We start from the raw sequence: 24,587 nt of genomic DNA on the forward strand, positions 1-24,587 counted from the left end.
CCAAACATGGAAACCTAAGATAATTCTGCTTCCTTTCACCACCACTTTGATGAATGGTAATATTACAGATATTACATAATAGGGATACTATGGAGAAGGAGAAACCTTGCATTAGCATAATACAGCAGTGCCTACAGGCTCCCAAAAGCAGCTGCACTGCTGCATCTGGGAGTGAAGAGGAAGAGCTGGCCTTGGAAGCAACAGCCAGGACAGGTTACATGAGGGAACCATCCAGCTGGGGATTCCAAGCAAGGATAATGGCCACTGGATGCATCTTCCCAGCTGCCCCCTTTACACAGAAGGCTGAAAATTAGCAAAGTCTGCATTATCTTTAAAGCCCTCAGCAACAGCAACATAAAAATTACTCTGGTAGGCTCATGGCAATTATTGATCACCAACAAATCTATTAGGCTCCTAGATCCCAGGGGTATTGGCACATACACGCACACATATATCAGAAAGAAGGACTAAGGAAAACATTTCCTGATTTTGTTCTCTGCAGAGACATTTCTGTCAGTACTAAGACAAAAGATCAGGTAATGCAAACATGCCAACTCTTCTTTCCTCCATTCTTTCTTCTAATAATATATAGTGTCACTTTGCACCTAAGTGAACCCTAGCAATGTCATGGAGTCTTTCTTGCAGAAAATGTTAAAATAAACTCTAAGCCATAGAATTTAGGGAAGAAGTGACAAAGATCAGAAGCTAGAGAATGGCACTTCTGACTCAGAGCTGAGAAAATGGTCCCTGAGACTTCAGCAAGCCTAGGGGGGACCTCAACAGAGTAACATTTAAGGGACGCTTTCTGAGTTATTTGAAGGAAAACAATTACAGCAGCACCGAGTCTTTATCTGAGCAAGTCTAACATCTGGGGTATCGTCGCCTCCCATGAAGGAAGCAGGATGAAAAAATTATCCTAGGAACATACATATTTCTAGGAGTGACAGCTAGAAAGTGCCACAGGAATTATGCTGTATTCTGCCTCAAACATCTCATTTTCACACAGAAGATTTTGCTTCTGCACAAACTTTTTTCTATGCCAGAGATCTCCCAGTCTTTCAGGCAGGGACCATCTACATTGTCTCTGTCATGAGCCAGAGACCATCATTTCTGTGTCACACTAATAATATCTACAGCCAGCCAGCCTCACCCCTGAGACTGTGTGCACATAACCCGGGTTTCAAAGTCTCCTTTTCTTAGCAGAGTCTATTTTCCTTCAGGCTAAATCCTTCAGTGTCTTGTCTCTGACTCCTGCCATACGCAAATGTCAAAGGGTCACACACAGAACAGTGAAATGAAAAGGAATGGGGACAGAAACATCTCCTAGCCAGAGTAATGCTGCCTGAAGACTCAGTCCCAAACCAAAGAGGTTTTCCTACTTGCTGTCCTTCAGCATAGAGAAATAAGCAGCGTGCAAACACACAATGATAAAAGAGATCCTGGGATGCAAAAGGTTGTTCATGGCTGGCTTTCTGTTAATGACTGTTAATCACTGGGAATCTGATGAGGCTTTGCCTGCAGTGCTCATCTTGTTTGGAATAATGTTGGAATATATTCCTGATAAAGAGAAAGAAGAGATTCACTCCATCTCAGAAAATGCAGATTGTTCACTTCCAATTCAAAGAGGTGGCAGTGACAAATATTATAGGAGCTATTCAGGGACTTAAAAGAGCAGCTAAGCTTCCATACACGAATATATCCCTCTCTCTAAAAAGATTTTGTAGGGTGCCATACCATTTGTGTATTTATTTTTCACACTTTTGAACTGATACAAAAGGAGATATAAATAATGTGCGTAAAAGGGCCCAGGAATATTTCCTTTAGCAATCAGATTCAAGAGTTTTGAGGACTAATTCCAAAAGTACTAAAGAAGCCATGATGCTACTGCTGTTTGTGCTGGGTCATAACAGATCCAGCTCAGACATCCTCTCAGAGACTGAACTTCCCAACTTCAAAACTTAGGATTGCTTTTCCTCCCCATCACCAAGACTCTTGTTTGAAATAAAGCTGGGTGAAGAAACACAACTTCAGGAAAACATTCCAAGATCCACATGAAAATAACACCTCATGTTGCTTCAGCTGGCAGACACAGCAGCTGCCCTAATGTACCAACATTTGGTGCGAGTGCTCAGGGCTCCTTCACTGACACTTTAGCCCATGTTTTATTTCATATTTGTTGCACAGCAGGCATTCCCATGCTAGGAGTCATCCCACAGCACTGACACATGGATTTGCAGTACCAGTGACACACTTGCACCCTTGAATCCTGGAAGTCTCCAAAAAGACACAAATGTGGCCAGTGTCTGGTATTTGCACCTTGCTGGAGTAACAAGGAAACCTCTCCATCCTCAAAACCCTCCTGGGAATCACAGGCATGGAAAAGCAGCAGCACTCCCAAACAGAGGGAGGACATGGAAGTGTCTACCCAGGATGACTTTACCCCCCATGCTGCTGGCTCTGGATAACGTGACCAGGTCTCTGAAAGAGTCTGCACAAGTTTAAGAGCAAGTCAGGCTGAGAGCAGCTGTAGAGAAGAATAGAGCAAGGTCTATTTCTCAGGAAGATCAGCCTCCTGGACAGGAAGGACAGAATGCCCAGCGTGCCAGACGTGTTCCTTGCCAAAACCCCAAAAAGAAGCAATAGAAAGCTTTAAGTCAATCTGGCAGTTCCACAAGCACAAACTGACTCAGAGCTCACACTGGATTACAAAGAATTACTTCTCTGCTTGGGTTAAGCAACCCTCCCCAACAACACTACAAAGCTCACTCTTCAAGAAGCGAGTTTTGAGACCACCTGACAATCATCAGCAGAGACGACAACAGTTAAAATAAAAACTAAGTATAATTAGGAAGAGGCAAGCATTTTGTTTATAAGTTCTGCATTTCTCCCCCAGAAACAGTATGTTTTCTACGCAGAGAAAACAAGTGTTCTGGTTATGGCATGCATTAAGCAACCTGGGTGGGGAAAAAAAAATAATCAGAGCATGGAAATCACAAAGCAAGTTAAACAAAAGCAAAGAATTCTCAACATCCTGACACAAGAGGAAATATTTAGAAGTTTCATTAGCACTGACCACTGTACATTAGGCCTGCTATTTCCCAAGGGCCCTGACATTTTGAATGCTGCGAGAACACTGAGAAATATCAGCTCTTGCAGAAAGAGCTGTTGTTAAAATCTAAAACTCACTTTGAAATACAAAGACTATTTGCACAGCATTAAAGTAATTGCTGTAACTGTCTGTCTAGGCTCACTGAGAGCACAGGTACTCAGAGGCAGCACGTGAACCTGCCCAGTGACACTGCAGAGATTTTTGCAAACGTTGCCTCATGTCCTTGTATCTACAGCTGAGAGCACTTACAGGAGCTGACTTGTATCAACTCGAGGGCAGTCACTACCCACAGATCTGTGTTTCTGCACCTGCCTTCAGAAAGTCACCTTTGCAACACAGTTGGCTACTTCTGATCAACGAAAACATCTCCTGCAAATCCCATGCACAATGATTCCTTCCAGTCATTTTCCATAAGGTCTCCTACAGAGTCGTCTCTGCAGGGTAAACAAAGCACCCTGCAAGGCACAGCAAGTCATGGCTGGTCTACAGGCAGGCCAGGAACTCAAAGCTGCTGCTTCCAGACTTGCAGAAGAAACACCTCAATGTCTTTTTTGCTACAGAAAGAAATTGCCCCCAGTTGTGCTAGTGCAAGTGCAAGGTCATAGGGGAATTTTTCTGGGCCATACAGCTCTCCATTGTCGTGGGGGATCCAGTCATTACTCCTGTGAATCTTTAGGATCCAGAGATCATGAACCAGCTTTATCATGACACTCTTTGATGAGCTTAGGTATGGTGGCCCCTGGAAGTAATGACAACCATCTGTGTCCAGAGATCACTGGAAAGGTTCACTGACTTCAGAGTTTGTGTCAACACACGCCAGGTGAGAATTTGACTCTGCCTAATGGTGAAACAAAGTGCAGAGCTTCTGCTCCTGAGCCTGTGAGACAGAGATTTATGCACCTTGCCTCTCCTGACTTTGCCAGTGGACCCAATGAGCTTAATTTGTACTTAAAAACAACTACTGTCTCCCTGAAAACCAATGTGTCACATTTTTCATAGAGCAAAGGGATGAGTTACAAACACACACCTCTGTCCGGACAGCACCAGTGACAGCTGTAGAACCACATGTGTTTAACTCAATACAAAATGCATCAGGCAAATTTTGTACAAAATTCACATCTGGGCCAAATGAAGACCAAAAATAGGTGGACAAAACACGCATGGAACTGATACTGCTTTGCAACTTTAAACGTTTTCTGGAAGCAGTATGTGTCAGTATAAATCCAATCTGCACTTAGCGATCAGTCACGGAGCCCTCTTAAACTTTGAAATATTTGGGGTTGTTCCCCTCAGAGGCATTTCAGCTATCTCCTGTCCCTTTTGACTTGAGAATAAGTGTGAAATTGGAAATTCTATCACCAAACCCACAAGCTTTACCAGATCCATTGCTGCTGGTAGCGTGCTCTGTTTCCTCATACTTATTAGACTAAGATAATGTGCAATATCTACTTACTGCTAAGTATTATGGAGTATATACACTACAAAATAAATTCCTGTATGTTTTCAATTATGTATTGAATTCAAGAAAAGAAATGCAAAGTTCTTCTGGTCCTTCATTAAAATAGAACACCTTTTTCTCCCCAGGTAAAGCAGCTGTACTGCAGTAGCAACCACACCTGTTAAAATATAGAATGCTTATTTATAGAGCTCATTTAGGCAAATAATCATAATTTTTCAGACAGAATTCATAAGGACACCAGGTTCAGAAGTTTATCACAGCTAGAAAGCGACAGTGTTTATGTCCACTAGAGCACCCCAGGGATTCACAATTTTCTCCCAGAGAATTAGAATCATTAGAAACCACCACCATGGAGCCTCTCCCTCTTGATTGTGTGTTACTTGGAAGGGAGGGAAGAAACAAGCCTGTCACAAGCAACAGCAAGTACTAAAGATATACCCAATCTGATGTGCAAAAGTATTTAAATGGCTGGTCAGAGAGGTTGGTGATTTTTAGCCCCACTGACTGCCAGCAAGTCTTCATAAGACATTCTGAAACCAAAGAAAGTTTTTTCTGGTCCAGAAATCACTTTGCCCATGATTACAAATAAACATTCCCCATCTCTCTGTCCTTAAGATCAAATCAATTTATACCTGCTACAAAGAAATCAACACAATTCAAATCTGTATTTCAGCTTTTAAATCACTTGGATCCAAACTAAACCGCAAGGTATACTCAATCAAAGGGTTAAAACACATGCCTAGGTTTTGTCCCTGTAAATTCAGTACCGTAATTTTGATTTTTTTTTGAGTGTTATTTATAAAAACAACTAAAAATGCTATAAACTGATAATTTTGCTTTCTTATTCACCCTGTAGTAAAAATATAAAAGCATCTTTTTTTTCCATCTTAGCATATTAATGCCTTACAATGGTCATTACATTAAGGCCAAGAGACTTAATTAAAAGGCAATAGCATACCTGTGTCAAAAGCTAATATACAAATCTGCGTGTCCTAAGTGCTGTTTTATTTATGTGGTCCTCACAAGAAGAGCCAAATCTCCTTTATACACAGTACAACCCTTGTTTGCACATCTGCTCAGAGCAGCGTGATTAACTTGACCAGGTTTGATAACAGCAGCACCCTTTAAGCCCAGAGAGTGAGATACGATATAATCACTCCCTCAGGACAAGGCTGAAAGCAAACCTCAGAGCTGACCTTCACAGACACTCATATACAATTGTGTCTTAATATTTAATTACTCTGAACTGACCTGAAAACATTTGCGACCACAGAAGTCACAGCCAAAAGTGGCAGCGACTTAAAGCAAACCAACCTACCACTATAAAACATTCAGAATTAAAAATAAAATATATAATCAGTGTTTCAGTGGCTTTTAAAATCACAAAGCGTTGTCAAATACTAATTTCTGACAAGTATCAACAGCACTGAGCAGAAGATGTTGAACTTCCTCTGGGTCCTACCAACTGCAGAAGAGCTCATTAAAAATGCATCCAAGAAAAAATCATCTCATGCTACAAGTCAACTTTTATTTAAACAAACTAAAAGACAGACAACTAAGAAAGTACAGGGAACCAGGCAGCACATGCATCTCAGAATCTCCCAGGCTTTGTGCTGGAGAGCAATCCCTCAGCCCTGAAAGCCCAGGCTGGACTCTGCAGAGAATATAAAGAGCTTTCCACTTCCCCACCCCGAATCCTTAATTCCTCAGTCTGGAAAATGCTGTTGGGAGCTTACAAGATGAACCTATAGTGCCATATATCACCCAGGATGCATTAAGTCCTGAAGTTTCTCAGCTTCTCAGATTTTTCTCCATCTGTTGACTGCACTCACATTCTAAGATTCATCTTAAAAGCTAAACAACCCCAATTTCAAATTCCCTGATCTCGTTCTTCATCCCCCTGGGTTTGCTCCTCACCATGGAGCTCTGTGGAGTTTATTTTGCAGGTCATGGGGCACCTGTGTCACAGTCCACACATCCTGAGACCTGGACTGAAGGCTGAATAGTGAGTAAATATAGCAGGAAATAGAGCAAGGGAGGCATGCATGGGAAGGGAGGAATTGAGAATCTTCCTATGGCGAAGGATCGGTCTGTTTCTTGGTTCCTTGCAAACGTTCAGGTTCTCATCACTGAGTCTGTATGTCTAAAACAAAATTCTGATCTTTCCTCCCAACTGCCCACAACCTCTGTTCTCAATCAGTCACTCACCAAATACAGGTGAGCTTGTGATGGGCTTCTTCTAGCAGTTACTACACTGACATCAGCACAGCAGCACCTTCTGTTTCCCCACACATGGAGAGCAACATCTCTCAAGACCAAAAATGGTCTTTTTCCCTGTGATAACAATGGCCAATACACAACACAGTCCCAATCATGCTGACAATAAAAACCCAGATAACATTATGTTACTGTAGTCAGGCTAGCCCTTACATTTTTCACCCAACTTGCTGGCCCATTTACCAACCCACCTCTATTTCTATTCCAAAAATTGCAAACAGTATCTTTTTGACAAGCTAGAATAAATATGCTCATCAATCCTACTGTGTTTGTATCTGTTTAACCACTGTAAGGTTAAAGAATTTCCAGAAGCAAGAGATAAAGCCAGGACTGACTGAAGAGCACAGCAGGGCACAAAGGGCCAGGTAAGCTTCGCTCTCCTTTCACTTTTGCATCCTCACTTTGGTAGGACGAGCCCCAGAGACATCTATTCATATGCAACGTGAGGTCTCCTTTTCCTTCCCCATGCCAAAAATAATGCATTACCATCTGTTCACAGCTAACAGACATGAACTGCTTCCACAATGATCCTGTGTAAGAGCTGAACAACTCAAGCCAGTCTCTGTCCCAAGCAAACACACTCCGAGACAAAACCCATGAAAAGAGCACAATGCCATCCCCTTAGCCATGCATGTCCATCCCTGCCTCATGTCACCAGCAAGAAGATGAGCATTAATAAGAAAGCTGCTTCCCAAGAGCTTTGCTGAACTGCACTGTCTCGTTCTGTTTAATTATTTATAACACCCCAAATCTCTCTCGTAACCAGCCAGTGCAAAGGCAGTGACAAGAAGGGAATGTGAATGGAAAGCTCCGTAAACATACAAGAAATAATGTCAAAAAACCACAACAAATTTCTAAGAAATGAGAACTCAGAACTTCAAAGTCAAGTCAACCAAAAAGCAACCTGTCAGGGCAGGAACAAAGGGAGCTGGTGCCATGTGCACGGCAATTACTCCATCTTCAAATTCTGCTGAAGAGCAGAACTGACTATACAAAGAATCCAGCAATGCAAGCCATCCCTGCTAGTCAAATGACGGATGTACAGCCTTCCAAAGACAATATAAGCAAAAGAGGGGAGAAAGCCAAGGGAACAAAAGGAACATCCCAAAATACTTCTTACAGTCAAGCTCCTGATTTTATGGGTATAATTGAGAGCTACTAGAACTGCAGAGTCACTCTTGCTGCATGGTCATCATTAGCTGAGAATGTTTCTTGAAGTTATTTGGCTCAGAGGAAGAAAGAGAAGATCAAGGACACGAAGTTGTGCTGCTGGCATCAAAACACTGAAATAAAAGTAGTGTATAATGAGAATTTCTCTTGGTGTATACAACACCGCCGCAAGTAGAAATGAAAATAAAAATAATTTTGCCTGGAGTTAGAATTACCTATTAATTTTAAGGCCTATACCAAATAATGACAATTGCTTTGAATGACTTACACAGAAATAGATGCTCCAGCATAAACTTAAACCCATATTAATATGACAAAATGCAGGTTTTTTTCCCTAAGATCTAAAAATATACTGCAATTCCCATGCACAGTCATTGGATTCAGGCACTATAATAGGTTTCTTGGGGAAGTGGTGCAAGCACCATCCCTGGAAGTGTTCAAAAAGTGGGTGAATGTGGCACTTGGAGACGTGGTTTAGCAGCAGTGGTAGGTTAAAAGTTTGACCAGTGATCTTAGAGTCCTTTTCCAACCTTAATGATGCTATGACTGTCCAGTAAGACTTATGGTTCAGAGCACCCATGATCTACCTCCTCCCTATGCCCCCAAATTAAAAAAAGGTCGAGCTAACACGATTTCCTACTATGCCAGAAACAGGAGGGTGCTTATAACACTTGTGTGGCTGCCAGCTGGCCTCTGCAGGTTCCCACCGCACACAGCCTGCAAGTTCAAGGAGCTCTCTGGCATTCTCTTGTGAAAAGACTACAGAGAGCACTATAGGGCTTCAGTTCCCACCCTACACACCCTTCTTACACTCACACAGGCCGATCAAGCAAGCGCCAGAGCCTGTTTGTAGTGCTTAAGTCAGTGCCCATTCCAGGCTGAACTTCCAAATACATCTCAAAACGGCAAAGAGCGAGCATCACTTCTGCAGCTCCCACTGCCACCCCTGGGGCACATGAGGCAGACTCTTGAAGAGCAGTTGTGATTTACTACACTGCTGCTCATCATATTTACCCCAGTGTTCAAAACAGCTCTTACTCAGGGGTCTGCCTTCCTTGGGATGCTGGGATTGGAAGGTTTTCCTTATTGTCTCCTGTCCTGGATAATCAACACAAACACCAATCAATCAGTTCATGGACCAGAGATGCATGACAGCATCTCTGTTTCTAAACTATCTCATGGGGAAATTTTCTAAGATCAGCTGATTCACAGGGAAGACCAACTGTTTCTCAGCTGCCATTATGTCTAAAAGCAACGAGGCTTTTTTTCCAGATGAAACTGATACATTCGTATTACTGATGAGGCAAGTCAAATCATTTCTGTCTACTTCAGCCTCTCAAGTCTTCCCTTAATATATTCACACCTCCATCATCACTTGAGCTTAACAAGCATGACTTCAACTAGGAAATTTACTTTTTGGGAAGGCAATGGAGGGGAGATTTCAGTTTAATCCTGTATATACTGTGGTAGAAATTAGTTCTTTTGTTCCATTAAAATGAAGCCTCAAAATACTAAACCAGTATTTTTTTTCCTTAATTATTCCTGTTGTTGCAGAACTACCAGCACATATGTCACTAGAATAGAAAGATCAGTCTTGTAGGTAATAAGTTTTATTGAGTTCTCAGAACCATATCATCCGTCCACCAGACTTTTTAATTTGCCACATGACTGGTTCACTGTAACATCAGCTCTTGGAGTACTTGGGTAGGAGGGAATTCATGCTGAGTGCTTTTCTGAGCCAATCAAAAGTATTCTTCAGTGTGTATATAGATTAGAGAACACTATTTTTTTTCCTCCTGGCTGTATTGAGATCACTTTTTATCACCTTAGAAGCAGATGACTAATTTAAATATAGTTATTTTCATGCAAACTGTACTCACATCTTGTTTAAAAAAATAAAAGCAAACTCTCCAGAGCCGACATTCCAAGCATGGGGTGTGTGTGGAGAGGAATCTTCCATATTGGAGAGACCAATTACTGAGAGGTTCACATCACAGTCCTGTAAAAACCACACTCCACTTGCATGGACAGTACTCAGGGCTGAGGGCCAAGTCTTGTACTTAGGGAACTCAAAACAAAAAGGCAAACACAGACAAAATGAAAACAGAAGGAATCCCAGAAACCTGCAGAGTTTAACAGACGTGGGTTCTTGCAAAAACTTTCAGCATTTTCCTTTTTACCTGCTTGTATGGATCAATACTACATAATCAGGACCAATTCCTGCTTAGTGCTCCATGTGTCTCTCAGGGCCTGGAGAGGTCCTGAGGTGAGACAGTACAGCTGGTAATGGCATAAAGGGACAACAATCAGTGGCAGTTCTGACAAGCTGTGATACCTTTGAAAGTGATAAATCCAGGGACTTTTATACATATCCTGTATTATTAAGAAAAGCCAAGCATCCTCAGACTTAAGTGACATTTGCAATCCTATCTGATTTTAATTGCTGTTGCTTAGCTTTACTTTCCTTATCAGCCCATTCCTCATAAAATATAGCCAAACACAAAGTTTGGGGGAGAAAAAAAAAAAAAAAATCGTACCGTCGACCTGTCCTTCCCACCATCAGCAAAGTCAGTCCACTCAAAACCCCAAAGTATTCAAACAGGACCTGGTATTCAAAACCAAGACAGGACAGTCTTTCTTTGCATAAGTAAAATCCTGGTCCTTCCTCCCACCATCTTGAGTTTCACTGAAGATTGTCCCACTCTTTCACTGTCCTAACACATTTAAAATGTTTAAATATATCTAGTACCAGTATTCCAGTATAAAACTCAGGGAGGGGGGAAACTCCAACCACTCAACTGAACATCTGTAATCTTCATTTTGAAATAGTAACTATGTTAAGCGATGAAATTATTTAAACTCCATCAATGTAAGTCACATTTAAATTAAGGACATAAACACAATTCTGTAACAATAGGCAAGAGGGATTTAATTGAAATTGATGTAACTTCTGCCTACTCACAAGCCTATGGTAAGTAGAATACCTGTGTACTAAGTGGAATATTTATCTGGAAAAATGGATACATTTAATAGTATTAATCCTAAATAGATGACAGAATTGTAATTGGTTTTGTGGAGGAAAGAAAAAAGGCAATTAATTTCAACTTACATTGAACAAGATACATCAGGGTAAAATATTTACAAAGCAGATGATTCTGTTCCCCTATGCAGAATGCCAACTGGCACCCACTTTCAAAATGCCAGTGTAAAAAACAAACCAAAATAAGAATAAAGAAATCAACCACTTAAAAGACTACATTGCACATTACTGGATCACAAGCAAATAACTTTCTCTGCAGAAATAGAAGAGGAACACCAATAAATTTAGTGCTGGGATTTTTCTGCTCAGCAGGTATGATCAAGAAGCACGTGATGGGTCCTTTTCCAACAGCCAGAGACCCAAACACACCCTGCTGGCATCACACACTGGCCTCCAGCACAACTCAGACTCCTTTGGTAGCAAGATCAGCATCTTGTGAGAGCAGTTCTTGTGTGAGCTGAATGTATCTCACAGTTCTGCTTGCAGGTTCCCCCTGAAGCAAGTATATTACACACTTCTTTAGAAAACACACAGTAGTTTAGAAACCACTGCTCTAAAAGAGCATTAAGTTTATAAAATCACACATTCAAAGCAAACTGTCAAGTAAGATTTCCTGAACAACCTTAATTGAGCTCCCTTGTGTATTTACAGCATAATATAGACTTATATATTCCTGGGCTATTTTCTTTCCCTACCATCTGAGCCTCATTTGTAGAGCAGGGAGTTACTGAATATTGCCCTTCATCTTGATACTACACCTGGTTATTAGATCTTCAGCAAACATTATCCAGTCTCTCCACCGAATGCAACGCTGGCAATTCCCTTTTGACATTTTATAGTGCTCTCCCAACAGCCCCTAACTCATTTTCAGCAAAAATGTGCATGTAGTAAATAAGCAATAAAATAACCCCCATCAACTGCACACAGAAAAGGTCAGATGAAAAGGTCACAGACTGGCGAATGTTAAAACAGGGGAAACCCTGTCAGGTAAATCTGAAGTGTCAGATGAGCCCCTGCTATACAATTACTACCAACTATGTGTCATTTTTAGAAATTATAAACTGTGAGAATCAAGCTATTACTCATTCAAGGCAGAGACAATTTCAGCTTCTGCTGCAGGGGTGCCCTGGGCAGCCCTGGCCTGGCTGGGGCAGCTGTGCCCCCCCAGCCCACAGAGAAGATCCACTCCAACCCAGGGGCTTCTCTGTGCCACACAACAGCCCAATCCCAAAACACACCAAACATGTTGTTTCCAAGCAATTCAGTGTCAGCAGTCCCTACAATCACTTGGGATTTGTTCTTCTCTTGCTGCCTGGGTTGCAAATAAATTTCTTTCTGTGCTCTCTAATTTTTTCTGAAGTCAGCAGTATGGTAATCCTTGGAGAGTTCCCAAGCTGCTCTTTAGGGAAGTAGTTAAAAACAAGAGTGTTTGGCAAACATTATTCTTGGTATAGGTCTTAAAAAAAAGAAAGCAAATTTCTGATATTAATTTTGAAGAAAACTATACTGTTGTGAAAATATAATCACGTTACTGTGTATAAATTTGCAAGTATTTTTCATGCATTCTGCTCTAAGACGAGCTGTAAAAAGAAGAAAATTTATTACTGCACCCTTTTTCTCCCCCTTCTTGGTTTTATGAACTGCAAGGGAAGTTTTCCCACACAAATCCCATTTTTTTTCCTGCTTTTCTTTTTAAAATTAAACATTCAGGTCTCATCTCCCTCAACATGTCAGAACTAGCAAGCTTATGTTATCACAGGGAGCAAACAAAATCTGATTAACTAAAATGGAGGGGATTTCTTTTTAATAGTATTTAAACCTATTAGATGGCAACAAGAAACTTCTGTTTCATTAAAAACACTTGAGAGAAAAAGCTTGTTGCTAAGTTCAGCAACATCACACTGTCAGTAATGCACTGAAAGCTCTTAATCCATAGCCATGGATCACACAAAGAAACTCTGCCACAAAGAACAGATGAACCAGCAACAGCCCTGCTGGTTCAGGTGACGTGAGTGGGGAAAGCTGCATGAAATCAGACAGCCAAAAAAAACCCCAAAAGCAAACAAAAAAAAAAAAAAAAAAAAAAAAAAGGAAAGAAAAGAAAAAGAAAAAAGATACAAAATATTTAAAAGGTTGGTTGGTTTAGCAGAACTAAACTAATTTCTATTCTCTAATGTGCTTTCCTTTACCAAATGTATTCAAACTTTATCTGTTTTCAACAGAAGTGCCAACAGGCTGCATACAGAGTGGAAGTGCCCATGTAATTCAGATATAATTTAGCAGCTAAATTATCTTTGCAGTGAAGGTCCATTACTAAATCACTTCCCTGGAAAATGAATAATAATGGAACAGTTACTAGCATTCCTTGGACATATATGCCCTCCTTAGCATGTTTTTGATATTAAAGTGCTTCTTCAGCCTGTGCCAGCTAAGTCAGTAAATTCATATTAACTTGCTTCCAAATACACAGGACGCTCTGCTTGAAAACAACTTAGAAACCAAAGACGAACTGAAATCTCGGCCTCACACTTGCAGGCTCAAACACTCCACCTGAAGTTCATTCCATAGCCAATAAAAATGCAGTCTCATTTTTAAAATGAAAAACCGCCTACAAAGAAGAGAGGAAAGTCAAAAAGCAAATTAATGTGAACAATGCAGGGCAGGAATACTTGAAAGCAGCATTCAAGCAAGGTGATACAAGAAGACGTTTCTCCAGGCAGCAAAATTAAAGACTAAAGACATTTTTTAAAACACTAAAAGCGACAGTAAAAATGTAGAAAGTGCTCAAAAATAGCTTCCATTCCACAACAGAAGGTAACAAAATACTTCAATTTTACTGAGTAACACAAGGCTGTTACACAGCACTTATTAAATTTAGACATTTTAATACAAGTAACCAGCACTCAAAAGTTTAAAAGAGCTGGCTGAGGGGATGCAATAAAAAATACTGGTTATTTTCATTAAATCTTAGAGTACCTGTGTCATTCCAGGAGGCTCAAAGAAAGCTAATGTTATGTCAGAATTTAAATACAATGAATGAGTGCTTATTGACCTGTCAACCTAATACCAGTTCTAGCTAAGCTAAGGCAGTGAATTACACTGGTCTTTAATTTTAAGACAACCAACATCAGTTTATAAAATGAGATTCTGTCAGGCTAACCAGCTGTTTTTCTTGGTGTGCTGCGAGCCTTGTAGAAATAACAGGGTTTGTAGCTTATCAAAGCAGATGGGAAGAGTAATTTCATTACTGGCTGAGAGCAACTACCTGGCAAACAAAAACGGGGCATTAGAAGGCTCATTTAGTTGAGCTGCCAACTCTACTGTGCTCCAGTGACTTTAGGTTGAAGGTAAGTTCAGACTGGAAGTGTAACATCATTTCCAGGAGCCAGTAAATCTCAGGACAGTACTGCAGAGTCCACTGCTGGTTCTACAGCAATAAGCTGCTAAATGAAATTTGGGTCTTTGAAGGGGCGAAAGGAAAAAGAAAAAGGGGGATTATCTGTCTGTGAAGCAAAGAGCAAATCCTGGGCAATCACACAGATGACAGCTCTGCTCTCGTCTGCGTCCAAGCCCATTTCGAAACAAGCGAATAAACGTTCAAGAAAGATTTATACTTCCACATGTGCCTCCTCCATGGGCCACTCAGCCACTGACTCAGGTCAGGACCAGGCCCCCACAGACAGAAGGGCATGTGCTTCAAAGAGAAACAGATGCTAATGCACCACCAGTGCTGCCAAACTACTAGTACTACCCTTCCAGAACAGCTATTAAAGCAATAAAATGAAAACGAACAGTTATCTAAGTACTGCAAAATTGATATTATGAAAATGAGTCCTGAAGTTATTACATAATTTCATGTGCTTCATAAACCATTAAATACTGAGATGTAATGAGGTAGCTCTTAAAATAGTCAGGAAAAGATCACTGGAAAATAAACTAACCAACAGTTTAGCCTAGGCCTCGGTTATGTGGAGCAGTGACCAGCTGGTTCTGTCAAGCAAAAGTCACCGTCTGTCACATCAAAAGGAAACATGAGCTGGGAAATAACGAGGTGACAACGCATCTCCACAGGCACTGCAGGCAGCAGCCAACAGCGGCACCCCTCCAGCAGAGCAGCACTGATACACCCGGCCGTGCTCGGCAGGGCAGGAGCACCCAAGTCAGGCCAGGCTGGGCAGGAGACAGAGAGCCCTGCAGACCATGAACCATAAAACCAACGGTGTGAGTCGCGTTCCAAAGGCATCCTGAGCGGAATGAAATCTCCCGAGATGCTTGCAGGCCAGCACAAAGACAGCAACGCAGCAGGGGTGACACACTGAGAGGGAGCGGGCAGGGACTTTTGGGAAAACAGGTGGAAGGTGCTGTTAACATAAAGAAAATATTCAAATGGTAGCATCTGACAGTAATTCAAGAGATGCTGCAATTAGTTGGGTTATGCTTCCACAATTACCCTTAAAGAACACAAGTTTCCAGAGGACTGGCCCATTTTTGCTTCCACTGCAGTCACCAGAGTATTTGCTACGGATCTCAAGGGGAAAGGCTCCCAATGACCATGAGTGAGCATTATTTGACTTCAGCCTACATACAAACACAACAGCAAGCACATCTTTGGGTTGGGCACAAGCAAAGGTATCACCTTTATAAAACCTCCCAGCTGCTTCACTGCCCCTCTTCCAGCTTCAAACGACTCAAATCCCTCCTGAATGCACCTGCCTATGTACCCAGTCTGTTGCAAAACATCCTCAAGCACTAATCCTAGTAGAAATCAGAGGTTTTTTAGTAGAATCAGGCCACACAACTCCAGAACAGAGACCTTTACAGCCTTTGTAAACTACAGCCAGGTAACACTGAAGAATTTCTGGAGAAAGATTAAATGGAACTATCTATAGGTATCATTAGTGCCCAGATACAGCCAAAGACATGTTTGAAGCTTTGTGCTACATTTCGCCTCATTTTTCAATGTGTTTGGAACATTAAGGCAGTTTGTAACGTATATAAAACCTGTGAACACAAGTGGGTATCTTACAGTATGGGGCTATTTTTACTTGAACTTGATTGAAATGGCCTACATAGCTTATGGCTAATGTAGCTTTCCCAAATTACAGCTTTCCCAAAGACATATTGATACATCCTTGATGTTTCATCAGGTGCAGTGCAGGTATCATGGTTTAGGCTTTCCATCATTAACTACTTTTGCCAAACAAATAGTTTCAACTGCAGTGTCCTACATATGGTCTGTAGCATAGGCTGTACATTTTGTTCCATCACCCTGAAGTTAGACAACATAAATATACCAGTCTCATGTCAGAGGAAGCGTGGTTCTCCCAATTTAAAAAGATGTTTTTAATGTTAACATTTAGCATTCAATTTTAACAAGTGTTTTATGAGTTTTTACAACTACTTAGGAACCAACATAATTAAGGCAACCAGATTTTCTAGCTTTCACTCCTCTCCTTGCAATAGTAAGGAGCTGATTCAGGAGACGCTACACTAGTACACAATTAGGGTCACAAATATATGCATAATCTAAAAGGGCAGAGTTCACTGTGCAATAGTCATTCATGTTCCATTATTCATAAATGCTCTGATAGCTTTTCCACAAACACCCAGTGCTTAATGAATCTTGAAAGCTTTTAGTTCAAACAATTATTCCTCATGAAAATGTGTACCAAAGCATATTATTTGTTACTCTATTTGCTTCTCCCCATTTAAATTTCAATTGCTGAGCAGGAAGCAGAAACAAAACCTTCACTGTTGGGCAACAGCCACAGTAAAACAAATTATAAAGGTGAAGCAGCTGATAAGCATACACAAAATAAAAGTTAAGTCCTTCAAAGTACATAATTGTGAAGACCACACTTTTGTATAAAATAAGGCTCAGCACATGAATTAATTACAAACTGAAAGGGGAATCTGACTGATGAATATTACTGGGTATTTCCAGTTCGGAACAGCTGCAATTAACTCTGCCTTTGCTGTTCTCTCAAGAGTCAGTCCCCACAGTACTGACATGAGGGGAACAATGCAGCAATGCCCATTTCCAACTGATAACATGGGAATTGCCTTTCACCAGTCTCTAACCCCGTTTCTTACTGGAAAGGGCTGTTTTCTGGGAATGCTGCAGCTCAGGGCTCACAGCAGCCATGAACCTCACAGCCTCCACACAGAGATGCTCAGGAATGCTGAAGGCAGATGCTCTACATCCTCCCAACTTCTCACAGGGAAAGAAAGTCATGGCTTGGTAAGAAACATGTTTTGTGCACAAAACTTGGGTTGAAAGAAGAGTGGAAAGGGACAAGTCAGGCTGATCAGCTTTGAAGTCCAACCTGCCACGCCAAAAAACTTGTCTGGGCTCCCGCAGGAGCTGGGCCAACCTTCAGGCATCACAGGGGAGAAAAATCTGCTCGTCGTTCTTGCAGCCCCCTCCTCACCCTGGGTGAAAGGTGCATCCAGAGATGTTACAATCTGTTTCCATCTGAATTGCTTGAGCTGATAAGCTTTTTCAAGTGCCTGAGTTTCGCCTCCCAGGGAGGCTGGATCTGGGAGCTGCCCCATTATATCTGCATGTTATCTTACACAAACACATCCTCTCTCTATGGAGGAAACATTTGTTGTAAGCATATGGAGAAGGCCCTGCTGGAGGCCAGCATTTAATGCTCTAGTTAATAACATTTTCGAAGGAAAAAAAAAAAGGGGGGGGGGGAAGAGAAAAAGCTAAATTCAGTAGGATGTGAACACAAATAAAGCTCTCAGGTGTAACAACATTTGCCAAGGTTTGAGCAAGCAAGCTTAAAGACATCCTAGGGCTCTAATAAATGAGGGACATGGCCCCCACACAATACATAGATAATTGCCTGTCTCTATATACACACACAGGAAAGGGGGTTCAGCCTGTGTGTGGTCATTTTGAGGTGTGCTGAGGGCAATTTGCACTAGGCTGGAGTTTCTTAACAACGTTCTCAAATACAACAGAACAGTTGTTTTTAAATGTCAGACAACATTTATCCAACTTGTCCTGCACAGTCCTCCTCTTCTGTCCAGGGAGTAGCAGCCGTCTGGCTGATGCTCTGGGTTGTTTTCCTCCTGGCTGGATTCTTCCATTTAGCTGCCAGCATTTTTGTTCTTTGATGACTGGGTTTGTAAGCTGGTACCCACTGCTAATGATAATGGCTACTGAGGTCTATTACAGAGCAGTGTAACACTGACAGTTTACATCCCAGAATGGAGAAAAAAACCATGAGGGTTGGAGCACAGAGAGGCAGAATGTGTGGGTATGGATTTCGCTCCAGGATCAGCTGTGCCTTCCTTGACTAACTAATCTGCAAGATTTGAACAGTCGGTAGAATGAAAAAAATGGGTCAACTTGGCAGCATGGGACTTAAATAAATAAAAATGAGGCAATAGCTTAGACTATGTCTGTGCTTTGTCCAGATTTGAAGCCAACACAATATAAAATATAGCCTTATAAAATGAGATGAACTGATGACAAATTAGATGAGGGTGAACCCTGTGAGGCAACTTGTTCTGTGCCCTGGAAAGAAGGTGTCAGTACCTTTACTGATGGCCAGACCACGACACCATTAGGATGCAGAGATGGACAATGCACCTAATGCACGAAAATTAAACAGGTTTCTCACAGGAAACAGTAACACAAAAAGATAAAGGCAGCTCCAGGCTATATAGTCATAGTTTTACTTTGATTTAAAATTTACATTGTATGTATGGGGGTTTTTCCAAAGTTTTGGAAGCTCAGGCAATCCCAAAGGAAGCTGAGCATCCCATACTGTGCGTTAGTACCTGTTCTTTCAGTTTGTGGAGGCAGAGTTGAAGGACTGACCACCATGGTGAATCTTGTCATTCCTTACTGCAAAAAGAGCTGGTGTCTGACTTGGGGTAAAGCCAACTGCCCACCACTGGGACATGGATCAGTGCTCATTCAGGGGAAGCAAATTAATTTCGTGCACGTCTAAGCTCAGTTTTCAGTGGATTTGGTGTAAAAGACGTTAAAAGAGATTAAGTGGTTTTGAGACCAGAACATGACTGCTCTGTGCAAATTCAGTGGTGTCTTATACACTTACATAAAGACCAACTTCTCCAATCCCATAAAAAGCAAGAAACTTGAAAGATAGGAGGCAGGAAACCTCCTTCCTTATAGCTTTGAGACCCCTATCCTTCATTAAAATGCCATTAAAATCAGTTCACAAGTAAAAGAAGCCAGACACCTATATGCCAGGAGCAAGTGTATGCAAGTCTTGTTTTTGAAGGAACATGAGGGTAGGCAGCCAAACACACACCTTGTGACAAACTGGACCTAATTCTATCCAGATTCAGAGTAGGCAGCAGGCTACTTCTCCCACAAAGGGAAGCTGCAGAGTCAGTCAGGGGATGCCAGTCATGTTCCCCCTCTAGGCACCAAGTTCTTCTATCTCTCTCAAACGCAGCACTGATTTAATCTAAGATTTACAGAAAATAACTTGTTCTCTCCTTTCTTCACAGAGTGCCTCTTTCCCACTTGCTCTGCCCACTCCCATCCTACCCTTGGATCACGAGCAGACTTAACTCGCTCCATTACCAATTCTCATCTGGGAGAAATCTTGCTTTGTACAAGGTACCAAGGAGTAAGAACATTTTAAAAGGATGACTGAGCAGGACAACATTGCAACACAAATTCTGGCCCCCAGTCATGCACACAAACAACTGAGCCACCTGCCAACATTTAAAGCAAATGTGTAGAACAAATTTCTTTGTTAATTTACTGACCAATTTCCCTCCTCCTTCACAAAGGGAACACTGTGCTCCACCCCTCCCCTCTCTGGGCAGCTCGATCCCATCCTCTGCCCAGCATTTTATTTTGGTCTTGTAATTGTTGTCTGCTACAGAAGCTACTTACAGCTACAGAAGACAAATGACAGGCAAAAAGCAGCTAAGAACCACTGAATTTGTCCAAAAGCATTACATGGTGTATATTTCATTCTGTAACTTAACCAGGCAGCCACAATAAAAGCCCCAGACATCTCTCCTTGTCCAGAAGCAATTCAGGCCCTGGGGAATGATCTTGAATAGTGGCTAATGTGGGTGATGCCATCTCTAACGCAACAAGGTCAAAATATGTAATTAGCATTTTTCTCTCAGGGCTTCTCTCTTGCTGTGGTGCTCACTCCGCCGGCTCTCCCGGCTGTGGGCCAGCCTCCCTCGCTGCAGGGGAAATCAGGAACAAGCTCCACTGAAGACAATTGCAACAGCCCAGCAGCAGTTTCCAGGGGTAGTCAGCACTCACTGGTACCAACCTAAATGTTACAATGAAAGCTCAACTCAGCCATCCAAGAGGTCAGTCTTCCCTTCATACCGGATTTTATCAGATCACTTACAGCAAGAAGCAAAAGCAGAAGCTAAGAGTGGAACATGTGAACTGGGTGAAGGGGACCTCAAGAGAGCTGTTGGCATTCCAGGATCACAACAATAAACTTTCACTGGGATCTTGGCACTTTCAGTGGAATCTTGAAGACATTCAAAAGGTAACGAGTTGCTACGACAAGGAGAGCATTTGCTGCAGGTTCTGCGGGACAATGCCTGGAGTAAAACCTCCACCCTCCTCTCTGCACATAGCACTGGTAACCATCACTTATTTATGTATTCCATGGGCATGTCCAAAGGATGAACTCCAAACAGAAGGTGCTGGGGAGGCAACAAAACTTCATGGCATAGTGTAGATTTGTTCTTCATACGGAGACCTGCTATTATCTGTATCAGGCTCGTGTCCCTCTCTCCCAGCATGTCCATTGTGTCTGCCCTTCCATCTCACCTGCATCCTTCTCCCTGGGATCAGCCTGCTGGGTGCTGCTGTTGTCCCTTCCAAGGCAGGAGGGGGGCAGCTGGGAGGAAGAAGAGGTCACTGCCTGTGGCACAAGAGCCTGTAATAAATCAATCCCAATCTCCCACATTGTAGCCCAAAGCAAAGAGCACATCTTTAATTCTGTCTCACAGCAAACACCACAACCTGTGGTGTCACCTTGATTCATATATCTCTCCCCCATTTCCCTCCCTGGCAGTTTTCTTCTCTTTATCTCTACCTGAAAACCATAGCACACTTGAAATCTGTCAAATGGTTTCCATTTGTATCCAGAAATCTCAGTATTAATAATACATTTTTACCCTATTATTTCTAGTTTCAGTGAAACTTCACAGCAAGCTGACAGTTTCTGCCTTATAAACACTTCCATGACACGATTTCATGGAGTCTGGATGATACCTAAAGCAGCAACAGAACTGCCACTCAGTCCCGTGAGTCTCTGCTTTGAGAAGGGATGTTCATATCCCTTCTTGTGGTACCTGGGGTTTGCTGTCATCAAACCATTTCAAGTAAATGAAAGGTGCACATTTCCAATCCCAGCTATGGAGTAAGTCCAGCTGTCCTCTCCTCTGAGAGATAAGGAAAGGAAAGCAAAAATCAGCTATTCTCCATATAATGAGACAATAAACCAGGGTAATCTGAAGAGCCATGCAGGAAATTCCAATGTCCACTGTTCAAAAGATTATCATTCCTTTTAAAGTTGTTTTTTACTTCTTGCTCTTTCACAAAGCCCCTCAACTTCCACAGTCTGTGCCTCTCTCTTCTGCAAATCACAGTGATCCAATTTCACCCCACGTCCCCATTTTTCCTATTGCTCTCCTCCAGCTCTCTAAGGCCTCTACAGTCCTGCTCAATGGGGACACAGAAACCTCAACCCTATCTCTCCTCCTCACCTTCCAGAGAATTATCTTTGATAATACTGCTTGGGTTATGTGATCTGCATTTACTCTGTTTGTTCCTGGCCAGGTTTCCTTGGCTGCTCCTGCACTGACAGAGTTGCTCACTTCCACTTGCATACACTGCGTTCTCCTTTCCTGGAGTTCACCTGTGTCTCTCCCATACCACACTCCCAGCAGCTCAAATGCACCCCAGCCCCACAGACGTGTGATCCATGACTCACAGTGCAAGTCAGCACTTAAGCTGCTTTCCCAAACCCAAATCCAAATCATCTGACCAAGCACGCTGCAGCGCACAAACACAATCCACCTCAAAAATCAAGTTGTGTAACCAGGCATCATTTGCTGAAGGAAATTTCTCCCTTGCTACTTCAGAACACAGCAGAATTTCTGGACAATCTCAGTGCTAAAAAAATGCCTCCACAGCCTGAGTTGGTCCTACTGCCTTAATTCAACTGCTGTAGAAATGTTTCTCTTAATAACATTTATTACTTCTAGTATCCCAGGTAAAAATTAAATGTAGTGTGGAACAAATCAATAATAATAATAGTAGATGTGATATACAAATTAAGCTGGTGCTGACATTAGAACTGAAAAAGTCAAAGCCAATAGTTGCTGGCAGTCACATCTGGCATTTCAGTCTACATCAAACACAGCTGGAGTAATTTAATAAGAATTTAAGAATTTTGCTCATTTAATAAGAATTTAACATGAGTTGAGAAATCATCATCATGTGACAGAGATGTGCAGCCAGGGTGGATGCAGCTGCAAAATGGATTTTGGTGCAGTCCAGTCCCACAGCACAGCAACAACAGGGGATGCACAGAAACACAGGCTAGAGCAATGGGGATTCCAAAACAACTGGAATATGGGTAAGTGTGGGGATACCAGCAGAGCTAGAAAGCTGTATTCTGGAACCATTATTTCATCAGTAAACATAGGGGGCCTAATTTTTTTCTCAACTACTGTGATATAAAAAGTTACAGTGGAATCAGAGTAATCCCACTACAAGAAAAAAGCGTTAATAACAGAATCAAATTTGTACTACCTGTGAATCAATGGAACAGCATCTGCTGTGCTGCTCTGACTTATTTTGCTTCAGGATTTGTGGCAGCCCCTCCACTTACAATGGGAGGTACAGCAGTTGCTTCCACTGGTAGTAAATGATACCCTCGAGCAGGTGCTGCAGAAAATCTTATGAATAGCTGTCTCAGGGTTGCTCAAACGGAAGACAGATATTGCATTCTAAAAAGAAGAAAAATAAGAAAGGCACACAGTAGCCTTGTTTAGACATCTCAACAATAACAGTAGCCTTGTTTTGACATTGACAATTACCAAACAAAATTTTTTGAAGGTGATACTCCTTGTTTTGTCTATTTGAGGTTTTAAACAATATCACCCATTATTAAAAAAGCAAAAATGTTTACTGAATTGCTCAAGTTTCTTTACAGCTTGGACCCACTGACAAAATTTTGAACTCTGAACTTATTAACAGGCTAGAAGCATGAGGTCCTTGCTTGTTCCCACCATGTGCTACCAGAAGATAGAGATGCTTCCTTTTACAGGGTAGTCTTTTAAGTAAATGTCACCAAAAATTTCTAACTGCCTGTCTATTTTTTCTCCTCTAAATCATCTGTCATAATTTCTCTATTCTAGCAAAGTACAATTCCTTTTAAGGAGCCAGAAACTGTGGGACTCTGTCTCCAGGTTCAAATCACATTTATCATATTTAATGTGTAGATAAAGAGTTAGATTAAAATAGTATTAGAGGTTACAAAAAACAGCTCCCATTGTCAATTCTGACAATATCAAATTTACGAGTGCTTGACTATGCCTTCAATGTTCTTTTAATAGAAATCCTTGAAGATTATTCTCAGGTTTTGGAAAGAAAAGAAAAAATTGGAGAGAAAAATTACAGTGCCAGGATGGAAGCTAAACATGAATCTACAGAGATTTGCACAAAGCTTCATGCCCAGCCGAATTTTAATGGGGCTTTTAAAAGCACATCCTCAACACAAAGGCAAAGCCATGACAGATTTCAAGCTTTTAATGGCTCAAGTTCTTCAGCGAAGACCAAACATACACACACAAGTGAGACCATTTTCCTTATGCCTCTCTGATAAATAGCTTATCTTTTGCTTTATCAACAAAACCTGCCTGAAGCAAATGCAGAGTATATTTGGGTTCAGATAGTTAAATTAGGACAACAGAAAGCAGGGTCTTAAAAATGGAAGTTTTGAACAGTGTTCATCTCATGCAGCTTTGCTACCTCCATTTTACTGCCAACACAGTTCCTGTGGCAGTGGTACACAGACTCCAACCCCCCAAAAGGCAAGGAAAAGACATGTCTTTGTTAAGCAGTCTACAAGGTAAACTGTAGCTATATCTTCTGTGAAGTACAGCAGCAAAATGCTGCGAATAAGAATAGAATTTCCAGCTACCCTCATTCCCCACTCATGTCCATCATTCCCTTCCATGAGGGCACGCAGGAGGGCTGGAGGCAGACTGCATGTAAAAAACTCCAACCTACACAGGCAGTTGTGTACTTCAGGAGCTTCTGGAAATATCTAGCAGGATAACTCCACACACAGCACCTGGATGAGGAACATGCACCACTGAGGAAAAGCCACTGTTCCTTGAAGACAGGGGTATCACTATTGCAAATGCTTGCACTCCTTTATTCTCAGACTCCAAAGCATTGCTCCTGAACACCACCTCTCCTCTCACCTTAACCTCCTCAATCAGCATGTTCTGTGCAGTACTGGATGATTGCTTCATTTTCACAA

At 41.7% G+C, this 24,587-nt stretch overlaps 1 protein-coding gene and 1 long non-coding RNA gene across 4 annotated transcripts in view; one reads left to right on the plus strand and one right to left on the minus strand.

Moving 5' to 3' along the window:
- The window catches only part of LRP8 (LDL receptor related protein 8), a 174,187-nt gene that overhangs the window by 95,209 nt on the left and 54,391 nt on the right, over positions 1-24,587 (minus strand). The gene's annotated exons all lie outside the window — the stretch shown is intronic.
- Positions 22,579-23,692, plus strand: LOC116448126. The gene is made up of 2 exons (XR_004241817.1): positions 22,579-22,673; positions 23,656-23,692. It is a non-coding gene; the product is annotated as an uncharacterized LOC116448126 (long non-coding RNA).

The sequence above is a fragment of the Corvus moneduloides genome, chromosome 9 (assembly GCF_009650955.1).
Source record: "Corvus moneduloides isolate bCorMon1 chromosome 9, bCorMon1.pri, whole genome shotgun sequence".
Lineage (NCBI taxonomy): Eukaryota > Metazoa > Chordata > Aves > Passeriformes > Corvidae > Corvus > Corvus moneduloides.